Below are 14,737 nucleotides of genomic sequence, written 5' to 3'. Positions count from 1 at the left end.
CTAAGGTCCGTCTAGTCAAGGCTATGGTTTTTCCAGTGGTCATGTATGGATGTGAGAGTTGGACTGTGAAGAAGGCTGAGCACTGAAGAATTGCTGCTTTTGAACTGTTGTGTTGGAGAAGACTCTTGAGAGTCCCTTGGACTGCAAGGAGATCCAACCAGTCCATTCTGAAGGAGATCAGCCCTGGGATTTCTTTGGAAGGAATGATGCGAAAGCTGAAACTCCAGTACTTTGGCCGCCTCATGCGAAGAACTGACTCATTGGAAGACTTTGATGCTGGGAGGGATTGGGGGCAGGAGAAGAAGGGGACGACAGAGGATGAGATGGCTGGATGGTGTCACTGACTCAGTGTACATGAGTCTGAGTAAACTCCAGGAGTTGGTGATGGACAGGGCGGCCTGGTGTGCTGCGATTCATGGGGTCACGAAGAGTCAGACACAACTGAGCAAATGAACTGAACTGAACTGAACTGAAGAGATTCAATCACTGATGCCAATAGCAGAGTCAAAATTCATGGTGAAGAGCTGCTATCAGTATCACAATCTGTGAGGGATGACCATCAATGCCCACTGGCAAAGTACACCATATGGTACCAGAACTCTAAAAAAACATGGGGGCAGAAAACCTGGACTGTGTTGACAATCACGTCTAGGTAAACCACATTATGTCCCCAAAAGTTCTTTTCTTCATACACAAAAGCAAGCAATATCATTGTCAGACTGTGTTGCAATATTGTAAACATTTCAGCAGTAATAGACACAAAGCTATAAATTAATGCATTTATACAAATTTCTTAATTCATGTACTCACATAACAAACATCACTTAATATTTCTTAACACTCAAAATTTATGTTTATAAAATTATTTCAAAACAGGGAGAGATATTTGTACATTGATTTGATTACTCATTACAAAAGTTTTAATAAAATATATTCTGCCAAATTTATGTTAGATTCTGTCAATATTAAAACCAGAAAATACATGATTCTTAGCATTAGAGAAAAATTAGGCCCTATTTCATAGATAAGAAAGTGATAATTGGTACAAAGACTTTTTTCAGTTCTGAAACAAATATCTACTCCTCCAGTTTTTATCTTCTTAAATTATTATAGTAACACTCTGCCTTATTTTCACACAATTATATTAATTTATGTACATTAATACAAACTGAATAACATTCATAACAATCTACACATTCACAAGGTCTATGCTGATAGAACTTATCTAGACATTTCAAACAAAAAAGCTCATTAATGCAAAAAGCAATATAAATTCCATCAAAAAGAAAATTAATAGAATAATCAGCTGAATTATAAGTCTAAATGCTTCTACTGTACCAGCTGACTTTCTGAAATATATCCATGTGTTTTGCACACTGTATTTTTCTGTTTCCTCATTCTAATTGGGTTGCCAGGTACCCTATCTTCTTAGTTGTGACTAATTGTACTCTGAAAACTAAAGCTAACTGTATCCTTTAAATCATATATATGGAATCTAGAAAAGTGGTACAGATGAACCTATTTGCATGGCAGGAATAGAGACACTGATATAGAGAAAAATATGTGGACATGGGCAGGGGGTGTAAGTAGAGGGGTGGATGAATTGGGAGAATAGAATTGACATATTTACACTATGATGTGTAAAATATATAGTTATTTTATAGTTTTATATATATATATATAGTTAGCAGGAAGCTGCTGTACAGCACATGGAGCTCAGCTTGGTGCCCCGTGATGGATGGGTGACATCAGGGGTGGGTTGGAAGGAGGTCTCAAAGGGAGGGGTTGTATCTATACATATAGCAGATTCACATTTTTGTACAGCAGAAACTAACACATATTGTAAAGCAACTAACTATACTCCAATAAAATAAAATCCTAAATTCACTGACAACATAATGCCAGGTATCACGGAGCAAGAAAGGATCAGTCAAGAAGGGAGTCAGCCCATTGCATAAAAAAGGAAGTAGGGACTGCGAACCCAAGCTCTGTCTAGAGTTTGTTATCTGAAAGTGTGGCCAGAATTCAGAACCTGTGACCACCTGGCTCCTCAGGCTGTGACTACAACTTGCAGCATCACCAGGCCTTGGATGGGATACCAGGGATTGTGTGAGCATTAATGCAATGCCATTACTTCTGTTTTTGAAAGAACCTGATATTTTAATCATTTACACATCGGTAATGAAATCCATAACTGTAAGGCAAGTGCAGAGTAAAAGAGAGTTAGCTGGGTAGTCAGACAAGAAAAGGAAATTTATTTGAGGGAAAACAAGAGGGTGACTGGCCCTTGAGAAGAACCAGTGTCCTCCTTTTCTGATGGGGTCTTTCTTATACTGTTGTAGCCACGCGTTCTGGGAAACAAACTCACTCAGAAGGACAATGCAGATGATAGTGGAATGCAGTTTATTACACCGGTAGGTCAAAGGCAGAGTCTCTTCTTAGCCAAGGACCCCTGCCAGGTTTTGTGAAAACCTTAAATACCCTAAGTGTATGTGCCCAAACCCACCTCCCTAAATTCCCTGAAACTACCCTGAACAATGGAAAAGAAAGATACAATCAAAGCCAACACTCGATTCATATGCCTTAAGCCTAGGTAGTTAACAGTGGACAATTATCGATAGGCCTGTGGTCATATCCCAATAAGTATAATAGAATGTAGATTCTATTTGGTTACACAGATAATTAGGGTATTCTTTTAGGCGATGGAGAGTCTAGGTACAAGCCCTAGAGCTCTTCCATCCAGGGGGGTCTGATTTTCCAGTTGGTATGTCATTTCCATAGATACTGGGCATATAGCTCAAAGTCCACAGTCCGGCCCAAGCTGGAGTCCTGCTTTCAAGACAGAGCCTGTTCTGTCTGTTTCCTCCTTCAATACCCCACCAGTGAAAAATTTTCTGAAGTGATGGTTAATTTTTAGCTTGTAGCTGAGTCCTGCAGTCACGTAGCCGGAGGTCTGGAATCCGCTGGTCTCGTAGCTTTGAAAAGGTAGGTGTCAGTGGAAAAACACCATGTTGTTTAAGCAGTTTGGTCAATCTCAAGGGTCACTGTGATTTTGTTTGTGAGGTCAACATAAACAGCCATTTCAACCATGAGCCCCCATGTAGACCCTATTAGTAACAGAGTTTGTTTTGTGCAGAAAAGACAAAACAAAGTGATATCTTTAAGCCCAAGCAAATTTGAACCTTCACACATTGCAGTACTCAACTATTTACTCTATTTTTAAAAAATATTCTACTATGTAAGCATACTTATAACCATATTATGAAGCCCTTTTGAACAAATGAAATATTAGCATACTGATACTTTGCATTGTACTATGGGATGGTGCTGAAACAATGTCTTCAATGTTATCAATCATAAAACCTGTGATTATTCAGAGATTAGAGACTCAGTAAAAAATATCTGTAAGCATTCTCTGCTTAATAGCTGCAAAATATCTATTAAATAATTTCCTGCTAGTAAAGACATAGCAAGTGCCTTTCCATCAGTTGGAAATCTCTTTACAAAAATAGATTCAGCTCAATAATAATCATATTAATGCAATTTTTAAAGCATCTGACTTCTACAAAGAAACTGAACTGCATAATACCATTTTAATGATTCATGCATAATTAAATGTGTTCACTTTTATGTAATGCTGGTTTGAGTAATATTAATTATACTAATTTTCTCAGTTTATGATAATATATGTTAAACATATTTTTTAGGCTGATAATTAATATTTCTAATATATTTATATATTGAATGTATGACTTACTATTACTGATTTTTTAATTTTGGGAAGTCTTAATACTTTAATGTAATACTAATGTTACTGCCATTATTAATGATGTAGCAGTAAGAGTGCTAGTATAACTATTATGCTCTCTTTCCTGATTCATCTCCCCAGAACTTGCCAACCTCCCCTGTGCCCCAAGAACAGTGGAAAAACTGTTAGGACTGAAGGTAGGACCTGAAAGGCTGATACATCCTAAAATGATGATTCATCAGCAGTCATGACGCCAGGGCTCTTTCTTAGGTTTTACTGGGATGACATGTCTGAAGGGAAACATCCACTGAGGACTGAGGTTAAATTCACCATTAGCACAAAGATAGAAGGTGGATTTTTAGTATCATAATTCTTACACACGAACAACTGAGACTGCAAGCTCACATCTCTTCTCTTACTCTTTCTTCTATCCACAATGAAGCCTGCATTACCGCATGCCCCTCTCTGGTCAACAATGCTAAGCTGTCTGCTTAGAATTTGGGTCCACAGAAAACAGCTCATCTTCCCCTGAGTCTCTCCTCATTGTCCTCCAGGAACCAGACCGCCATCCCCTCAGGGTGTCTCTTAGGTTTGATTGAAAGACTCTTAAGAAACATCAGGTCTTACCTTGTATTTAAATTACTTGTAAATTACTTGTTTCTTCTCTTCAATAGATTTTCACGCCTTTCCAAGAAGTGCCCTGTTTATTTCATCTTAGCACTCTCATTAAGCCCACCATGGTGGACTCTGTACCTGGCATCCTCCTCTGCAGCTATCCCAAACCTGGGCCTCCCCACTTCAGTTTATCTTGCCGCAAACAGCCTTCAGCACTGTTCTCTTGTCTAGTCCTACTTGTAATTTTTTCCAGTGACTTCTAGGAATCTATCTGTTTCGGTGGGTTCCTTTTCTTTCTTTCTTTTTTTTTTTTAAATTTTAGTGCTTTTGTACATATGGCAAGATGCACAAATCTGGGTTCATTTAAATACTTCCTGAGATACACATCTAACTTTGTGAGGGGCTGGTCTTCCAAAACACAGAGCACCTCATCCTGTTTTTCATCCTAAATTCCTCTCAAGGGGCATTGTTGGTCAGCAACAGCAGTATGTGATAACTTAATCCTGTAGAACTGGATACCAGCAACCAGAACTCTTTGTTCTTCTTTGGTCTTCTCACCTCTTTATAATGGCTTTGCGTCTCACTGAACTCCCACACATCTCTGGTCCATCAGAATTCTGTGTTCATGGGGCATCGTCTGACATTATATGCAAACGCATGACAAGAAACCGAGGACTGTATACTGCACCTGTCTCCTCTGCTCATGTGTGCACCCCGCTGTCCCCGTGGACTTCATCGTCATGGTTCCAATATCATATGTCCAGTTGGAGGTAGAGTTGGCATTAGCAGAAGGTCCAAAAGGCTGACTCCCAGGCATCATCCATTCATTATTTCAACATTTCTTACTGCGTATCTCAGGGAAAATCAGCCTACAATAACTTGTAGCTTTCAAGCCTTTCCTTCAAAGCTCTGTCTGGAGGGTGCCAGGTGGGCTGTCCAGGGCTCCCCATTCTCCTGCTGGATGCTCTTGGAGGTAGCGTAGAGCTACCCTAGAATCCCTGAGTTTTCATTTCCTCTAGAATGTGTCTAAATTGCAGAGCTCACATCAAGGTGTTCAATGGAGAAGCACTGCCTGGGAAATCGGTAGGTTCCTTTTCTAATTCTTAAACCCTTTATAATTCTCATTTTCTGCTCCTTTAAACAGCTATCACTTCCAACCTATCAATGTCTCCTGGATTTAAACGGTCAGTCTCTCACCACAGACTACTCCAAATACTGTTCATCTCACAATCTGAACTTCACTCTGCATGTAACCTTCCCTCCCTGAGCACGGGCTCTCAGGATCTTTTCTCCAGTTTATTAAAGCCACCCTTCACCCGGACTCCCTGCCTCCTGTTTTCTTCTTCCTCTCTGGGGGTCAGTGTAAAAGTTAAATGGAATGCATAACAACAGAGCTTGGGAAAAGGAATGAAACTCAGATATGTTTTGAAAGCAAATCTATACAATTTATTCTGGGTGTATAAAAGTGAAAAAATAAAGCAAGACTAAGCTTTGTAACCTTAGTAGCTGAAAGATGGTCCCTTTTTCTAAACTGGGAAACACAGGAGAAGGACTCAAGTTTACATCAGGGATTCTGGTGATTAAATATTCATTTATAGACAGGACTTGAAGAAGGAATTCATAGGGCCTGGACTCCACCTTAGGCCTGTTCATGCTGATCATGCTCGGCCACCTTTCCAATGGACTCTGAACTCTGTGTTTAGTGCCTATAAAAACAACAACAGAAGGATAAGGCCCCCTCCAGACAGGGGAACCTTGAAGATCGTATCTAGGCTACTCATCGCCTAAGAGAAAACATACACTAATCACCCCTTCCTCCAGACAGGCCATATATTTTTCTGTATCTATCGGAGTGTAACCTTGGGTTTATTGTTTATTGGCTAATTGTTTGACTGTTTGAGCACATGAGCACATAGCACGTGAATGATGGGGTTATTGGGATTGTATTTTCCTTGGTTTATGTAAGTGTCGAGGCATTTGGAGTGGTGGGTTCAGACACGTATGCATGGGGTATAAAAGATTTTCACAAATGCTGGTCGGGGTCCTTGGCTAAGAGGAGACTTTGCTTGGGCCCAGCGCTATAGTAAACCACTCCACTATCTGCATTGTCCTTCTGAGTGAGTTTGTTTCCCAGAATGCACGGCTATAACATTTGGTGCATTGGCCAGGAAACTCCTCACTTTGAGGAGACAGGTCTCATTTGAGGCCACCCCGAGGCTTTGTGGCTTGAATCTCCTAGAGGGGGAAGGCGCCTTGCCCCTCTAGAAGATTTCAGCCTTTCAACGCCCGGTTTCTTCACTTTGGTAGGTAGTGAACAGCAGCAAGGGAACTGAGTGCTCAGGTGGGGAGGAACCCACCTGGCCGGGTGGAAGAGGGGGCTTGATCACCGCCCTGGGAGGGACTAGAAAGGGCACGGACCCACAGGGGCCTGGAATAGGCAGGCAGCAGTGATTGCTTGGTACACAGGTCGACGAGTGTGTTACAGTTTAGGAAGGAAATTTGTGAACGTCATTTAGGAGGTGTGTCCATACTGTCTCAGGGAAAATTATTACCAGTGATCGCCAGGGGATTTTTAGGATAGGAATCTGGTCCTTGTATGCTCGTATTCTGCCCTCTCCCAGGAGGTGTCCCGTCTGCTGTGAAATTCTTGACCCCCTCGGAATTGTTAGGCTAGAAGGAAAGTGAAACTGAAGTCGCTCAGTCGTGTCTGACTCTTTGCAACCCCATGGACTGTAGCCTATCAGGCTCCTCCCTCCATGGGATTCTCCAGGCAAGAGTACTGGAGTGGGTTGCCATTTCCTTCTCCAGGGGATCTTCCCAACCCAGGGATCAAACCTGGGTCTCCTGCATTCCAGGCAGACACTTTAACCTCTGAGCCACCAGGGAAGGCTACATAAGTGAGTATGAATTGGCTTTCCTGGAGATGGCCTGGGACATGGGATATTTAACCCATCTGTGTTTTCATCTGCACCTGATTAAGCCCACCAAGGCAGAATGGACTTTAAGGGAGAAACAGTCTTGGACCACGTGGTGTTCTGGTTCGGCTGTGCTGACCGGTAGGTGAAGACATACTGATCCCCCTTCTCCCTCTGGGATCTGGCAGTAAGGCTCTTCTCACCCCAATTAGGAAGGAGGCAGAATGGCAATTTAAGTGTCATTGAATGAAAATATCAGAAGTACATAGGGTACCGAGAACTTCATAGACAGAACGAAAAGTAGAAGATCCGAGAAGGTGAGCAAGATGGGGGGAAGTGAGTCTAAGGCAACTGTACTGGAGTGCATGATTGAAAATTTAAAGAAGGGATTTGGAGGAGACTACGGTGTGAAGATGAAGCCTAACCACATCCCCATACTCTGTGAGGTCGAATGGCCCCCTATGGGAGTAGGATGGCCACCAGAGAACACTATGAACTTAAAACTAGTGGAAGTAGTCTATACAGTAGTCACAGGAGAGCCAGGACACCTGGATCAATATCCATATATTGACTCATGGCTAGGGTTAGCTCAAGACCCTCCTACTTGGACAAGGTTCTGTATCCAGAAGGGAAAGGGGAAAATATTAATGGCACAAACATTGACTGATGATGAAAAGGAAATTGTACAGGATTTGGATGGGGATATAGGGAAGCTTCCCTGGTGGCTCAGGTGGTAAAGTGTCTGTCTACAATGCGGGAGACCTGGGTTCAATCCTTGGGTCGGGAAGATCCCCTGGAGAAGGAAATGGCAAACCACTCCAGTACTGTTGCCTGGAAAATCCCATGGACAGAGGAACCTGGTAGGCTAAAGTCCATGGGGTCGCAAAGAGTCGGACACGACTGAGCACACTTCCACTTCCACCACATCCTCCCCCATACTGGATAATGATGCGCCTACCTCCCAGTGCTCCACCAGGACCAGAGGCCGCCTTAATGCCCATTTCAGGGCCAGATGAAGTCCTGCAGCAGCTGCTGCTCCTCTGCCAGCTCTCCCCAAGGTCATAGAGACGCCACCTCAGCAGGCTCTGATCCCAGTGACAGAAGCCTCTGGCCAACTTCCAGGATCCAGCTCCAGCCAAACTGCCCAAGCTATACCTGCCTCTCCCAGTGTACTGACAAGAAGGGGAGGGAGATGTTGGAATTAAGCAGAGACTGCCCTCTGCCAGAAGGAACGAAAGAGAACAGACAAGTGATTTGCAATGCTAGCTGCTGCTCTGGGAAAGTCTATCTCTCGGGCCCTCCGGAAAACATCATCTCGTCTATCCCAGGGACAGGACAGTCCTTCAACCAGTCCCAACGGAGGCCGTGGGCCCCGTTACAGCCAAACCAGTGTGCCCAGTGCCGAACTTTTGGCAACTGGAAGAATAAATGCCCTAAGGCAAGGAAGGAAGAGGAAGCTCCCGCAGTTGAGGGGCTTGCTGACTTGGAAATTAAATAGGGCTGCCGGGGCTCAGAGATATCAGGTCCCTGAGAACCCATGGTAACCTTATAAGTGGGGGACCAAAACATTGACTTCATGGTAGATACAGGAGCAGAATTGTCGGTAGTAACAAAACCTGTGGCACCACTGTTCAAAAAGACTACCACTGTAACTGGGGTATTGGGAGAAGAGATGATTAAATCATTTTGCCAGCCCAGAAAATGTCAGATGGGGGGGGGGCACCAAGTGACTCATGTATTCCTCTACATTTCTGAGTGCCCAGTACCCCTGTTGGGAAGAGACTTGCTCTCCAAACTAGGAGCACAAGTGACTTTTTCCCCTGAGGAGAGGCCCACCTTCCAGATGGACACTATGACTTATTTGCTCTCTCTCTCTATACCACCCCAAAATGAGTGGAGGTTGCATGAGCCTCCGAAGGAAGAACCAGGTGGGCTGGAAGAGCATGAGAGTGAGCTAACTCAATTATTCCCTGAGGTATGGGCGGAAGACAACCCCCCCCGCCCCCCACCCCAGTCTGGCTAAACATCAAGCCCCAGTGATAACAGAACTCAAACCTGGCACCACCCCTGTTAGAAAACTCCAGTACCCACTACCGATAGAGGCCTGGGCCGGCATACTGCCCCACATTAATAGACTGAAACAAGCGGGGATTCTAGTAGAGTGCCAGTTGGCTTGGAATACACAGACCCTGCCAGTCAAAAAGGAAGGAGGACAGGAATATAGGCCTGTACAGGATCTCAGGCTAGTCAACCAGGCTACTGTGACTTTACACCCCACTTTCCAAACCCCCATACTTTACTTAGCCTCCTCCCACCGAGGACTAAAGTTTATACTCGCCTAGATCTCAAGGATGCCTTCTCCTATGTATGCCTCAGCCCAGCGTCACAGCCCATCTTTGCCTTCGAATGGGAAGATCCAGTCGGGGGCACCAAGCAACAGCTCATCCGGAGTCCCCCACAAGGGTTTAAGAACCCCCCAGCCATCTTTGGGGAAGCCTTGGCTTCTGACCTGAACTCATTCCATCTGGAAGAGTATGGATATTGGCTCCTACAATATGGGAATGACCTGCTGCTGGCTGCCGAGACCAAGAAAAAATGCTGGAAAGGGACAAAAGCACTGCTCCGGCTGCTGATGGAAGCAGGGTATTAAAGAAGAAGGCACAGATCTGCAAGGAGGAGGTAAGGTATCTGGGGTTTGTTTTAAAGAAGGACACAAGGGTCCAGACCCTAGATGGGTCCTATATACTGATGGTACCAGCCTGATAAAACAAGGACAATGGCTGTCAGGTTAGCCAAAGTGGAAGGGGCCATCAAGACTGAAAAGGGATGGTGGGAATTGCCAAGCGGCAAATTATTGGTACCGGAGGAGCTGGCACACAATCTGGTAAGCCAAACATACCAAGCGACCCACCTAGGCCATGCTGCCTGCTCACAGGTTAATGCTGCCTCTCAGGTATTCAGACAGAAACCTCCAGGTATTTAGCTGAAAGGCATGCTGCCCTTTGAATACCTGGGAGTGGACTTCACTGAAACGAAACCTCACGGACATTATTGTTACCTTCTGGTCATGGCATGTACGTTCTCAGGATGGGTAGAAGCTTTTCCTACCTGGACTGAAAGAGCATCAGAAGTAGCCCAGTGCCTGCTTAGGGAAGTAGTTCCCGGATTTGGACTTCTTACCAGCATTGGTTCAGACAATGACCTGGCTTTTGTAGCTGATTTAGTACAAGTAAGCAAAACTTTAAACATCGAATGGAAACTGCACACTGCATATAGTCCCAGAGTTCTGAGATGGTGGAATGAACCAACCGGACATCAAAGAGACTCTCCAAGTGGATGATAGAGACTGACTGCTCCTGGGTGGACTTGCTTCCGACGGCTCTGCTCAGACTCAGGATGACCCCACAGTCCCAAGGCTATTCTCCATATGAAATTGTGAATGGGAGGCCCCCTCCCATAATAAAACAGGAGTCAACAAATTTCCCTCAGGTAAGGGGGAATAGGATTTCACAGCAGATTGAATTGGGTAAGTAATAAATCGGGTAACTAAGTTTGTACAAGAAAGGGTGCCATTCCTCCTTGGGGAACAGATTCATGAGTTTATGCTTGGTGACCAAGTATGGGTCAAAGATTGGAAATATGATTTGCTAGCCCCTTGGTGAAAGGGCTCTTATGTTATTCTAACTACCCCTACTGCAGGTAAAGTTGCAAGTATTGTCCCTTGGATCCATCATATGAGGGCGAAGAGAACATACCACACAGACCCAAAAAATGCTGAGTGGACTGCACAGAGGGACCCCGCTGACCCTCGAGAGACTAACACCATCCTTAAGAAGAAGGAAAAGAAGACCCCGGACAAGCCCCTTCAGGATGAAGCCGCACAATCAACTCCTGCTGCTTGGCCTTATCAACGTGATTTTGAATTTAACTTCCGTTTCAACTCAGGACAATGTTTTCATCTCATGGGCACATTCCTACATAGACTTCCACAACACTTCCAACTGCTGGGTATGTAGGGCTATGCCTCTATCAGTGATGGATGGACTTCCTTGGTGGGTGTCTCCACTCTGCCAAGGAGATTTTAAACCACTCTGCTCTTTTCTTGATGACAAAAAGAGACTTTCCTCTCTCTTGTCAATCATAAACTCTCCTTGCTCTCTTGGTGTAAGACCTATAGCCAATAGACTGGGTCATGGGGTTACATTTGATATAAATGCCAGTGTAACAAAAGCCTAACCTACAACAAACCCCAGTAAATCTACCTTATTTACATGCTAGGTGGACAAGATCCATGTTTCAATGATATGAGTATGCTGCTGAGTCGCTTCAGTCGTGTCCGACTCTGTGCGACCCCAGAGATGGCAGCCCACCAGGCTCCCCCGTGCCTGGGATTCTCCAGGCAAGAACACTGGAGTGGGTTGCCATTTCCTTCTCCAGTGGATATGAGTATATTGGTGCCTTATTTGTACCCTCTATAGGGACAACAGAGATCATGATTAAAGTACAGGCCTTAACTAATTTCACAAAACAGGCCCTCCTAGATAGAACAAAAGCCACCCAAGCCTTAAATGAAGAGCAAATCCAAATGAGAAAACCGGTAATTCATAATAGAATGGTTTTGGACATACTCACAGCTGCTCAAGGAGGGACCTGTGCTATAATTAAGGTTGAATGTTGTGTATACATTCCTGACTTATCTGCCAATGTATCAACTGCTTTAGATGGCATGAAAAACCAAGTAAAAGCAATGTCAAATGAAAACATTCCTTTCTGGACTTCTGTCCTATCTTGGGTGAAGGGGGATTGGTGGAAAACTATATTTACCACTATTATAGTTGCCTTGATAGTTCTGCTTTGTGGACCTTGAATTTTACAATGTATTATGAACTTTGTAACCTGAAGGTTGCTGTCATTCTCCCAAATTGGCAGTCGGAGAGCCAGGATGAAATATATCCCTATGAATGACGCTCATAATATGAGTTAAGAGCATCAAGAGGGGGACTGAAGAAGGAATTCATAGGGTCTGGATTCCATCTTAGGCCTGTTCATGCTGATCATGCTCGGCCACCTTTCCAATGAACTCTGAACTCTGTGTTTGTGCCTATGAAAACAATAACAGAAGGATAAGACCCACTCCAGACAGGGGAACCTTAAAGATCGTATCTAGGTTACTCATCGCCTAAGAGAAAACATACACTAATCACCCCTTCCTCCAGATAGGCCATACATTTTTCTGTATCAATTGGAGTGTAACCTTGGGTTTATTGATTATTGGCTAATTGTTTGACTGTTTGAGCACATGAGCACATAGCACGTGAATGATGGGGTTATTGGGATTGTATTTTCCTTGGTTTATGTAAGTCTCAAGGAATTTGGAGTGGTGGGTTCGGACACATACACATGGGGTATAAATGATTTTCACAAATGCTGTTCAGGGTCCTTGGCTAAGAGGAGAATCTGCCTTGGGCTCGCCGGTGTAATAAACTGCACTCCACTATCTGCATTGTCCTTCTGAGTGAGTTTCTTTCCCAGAACATGTGGCTACAACAGAGTTACATGTGGAGCCATCAAATAAGAGATTTAGACTTGTATTCATGGTTTGTGTGTGTGTGTGTGTGTGTGTGTGTGTGTGTGTGCACATGTGGGTGTGTGTGTATAGGCAAAGAGATTGCTGAGGTCTGAAAACCCAATACATTAAATAGATAGCCTTTAAAGCCGATGAAATAAAGATTATTTAAGAAGAGAGTAAGATAGAAAAAAATCCAACAAAGACTCATTGAGACCCCAATATTTATAGGCAGGGAATGCAGTTTTGAGTGTTGGGGAAATATAACTAAAACCTCCTGCCAACCCAGAAGACCTCCCCACAACAGCAGAAGATAAAACGACATTCTTCCTGTTAAATTACCATTGTTACGAAATTACCACTGTTAATACTATTGAATTAAAGTGAGGTGTGCAGCACAGGTGATCAGCTAAGATTGCAAAGCCAGAGAGAAATCTTATTTTTATAGAATCAGGTAGATGCAGCCTACTATACACATGTAAGATAATCAATAACTAGTGTTCAAATAGGCTTCTCTAGTGGCTCAGACAGTAACGAATCTCCCTGCAATGTGGGAGAGGACTGAAGGTACCATGTGTCACACAGAGATCCTTCTAGATTGCCATGATAATTGGGTGGCTGTTGGCATTAGCTAACTGGCTTTATCCAAAGGAAAAATAAACTTCTCACATCTTTGTTATAGGAGGGAACTTTGTAACTTGGAGCAAAGTCTCCACTGAAATTAGGCTTTTACTCTCCCCCATAAACCAGAAGCCAGGGCCCTATCTTCCTTGCTTAGATGCAAAGAGATGATTCTTAGGTATTTGAAATATTCCTGAGCCTTAAAACTGGCAGGAGACTTCTTTAGCCAAAAAATGTACCTACATTTCTTAATTTATAGCAGCAATGCTTAATTTTTAAGCAACAAATATGCAAACAAAATGTGAGGTAAAGAGTCTATTGTATTTTTTCACTGAAAAAAATTGTCTTTTTTTCCCCTTTAGTCTGTATTGGGTTGGCCAAAAAGTTGTTCAGGTTTTCCATACAACTGCATGAAAAATTCAAGTCAACTTTTTGGCCAACCCAATATTTATCTTTAGATTAGGAAGGAGGAAGACTAGGAGCACTTACACAGCAAGAGAGGAAACCAGCCAGTGGCTCAATCAACAAGAAAGCTTTTGAAAGGATGATGCATACAATTTTATATAAGGAAGGATTGAAGAGTGACCTGTCAGATATGGAAACATGGAGGACACTGTTTTTTTTTTTATTATTAAGTATCAGCGGGATGATAAGAATAAAAACCTTGACAGGAGTAACCTTTGCGGGAGAGAAGGCAAGGAGGGGTGAAAGAATTCATACCTCTCTTTCAACAATCTGCTAAACATAGAAAAGAAATAAGTAGTAGTTGAAGGGAAAGGCCACTACGGTTGATGCTTGTGTGATAATTCAAGACTAGAAAATGCTGACATTTCATGAGAACAAGGATGACTACGACAGTGAGGTCTCGCATAAGAGATAAGAGGAGATGGAGACCTTGCACAAAATAAAGGATTTGACCTTGTGTGAAAAGGGAGGTACAGATAGACCTACAGACTAGTGATGATGAAGTATTCATCCCATTCTTTGCTTCATGAAATAAAAAGCAGATCTATTGCTTCCAGTTCAAGATGGCAGAGTAGAAGGATGTGCCCTCATCTCCTCCTGTGAGAGCTCTAAAATCACAACTAGCTGCTGAAAAGTAATCAACAGGAGGATGCTAGAACCTTCCAAAAAAAGATACTCCATGTCCAAAGATAAGAAGCCACAGTGAGACATACTGGGCATATGAATGAGGGGCATAATCACAATAAAATCAAATCCCTTACCTGCCAGGTGGGTGACCAAAAGTGGAGAGCAATAATACCAAAGAAG

At 43.3% G+C, this 14,737-nt stretch overlaps 1 non-coding gene and 1 pseudogene across 1 annotated transcript; one reads left to right on the top strand and one right to left on the bottom strand.

Moving 5' to 3' along the window:
* Positions 1 to 7,177: 7,177 nt before the first annotated feature.
* Positions 7,178 to 7,249, bottom strand: TRNAS-GGA (transfer RNA serine (anticodon GGA)). The gene has a single exon. It is a non-coding gene; the product is annotated as a tRNA-Ser (tRNA).
* Positions 7,250 to 10,054: 2,805 nt separating this feature from the next.
* Positions 10,055 to 12,262, top strand: LOC128052649 (endogenous retrovirus group PABLB member 1 Env polyprotein-like; annotated as a pseudogene).
* The last annotated feature ends 2,475 nt before the right edge of the window (positions 12,263 to 14,737 follow it).

Source organism: Budorcas taxicolor, chromosome 8, assembly GCF_023091745.1.
Source record: "Budorcas taxicolor isolate Tak-1 chromosome 8, Takin1.1, whole genome shotgun sequence".
NCBI classification, from domain to species: Eukaryota; Metazoa; Chordata; class Mammalia; order Artiodactyla; family Bovidae; genus Budorcas; species Budorcas taxicolor.
Note: the sequence above shows the minus strand (reverse complement) of the source record. Positions and strands in the feature narration are given on the sequence as shown.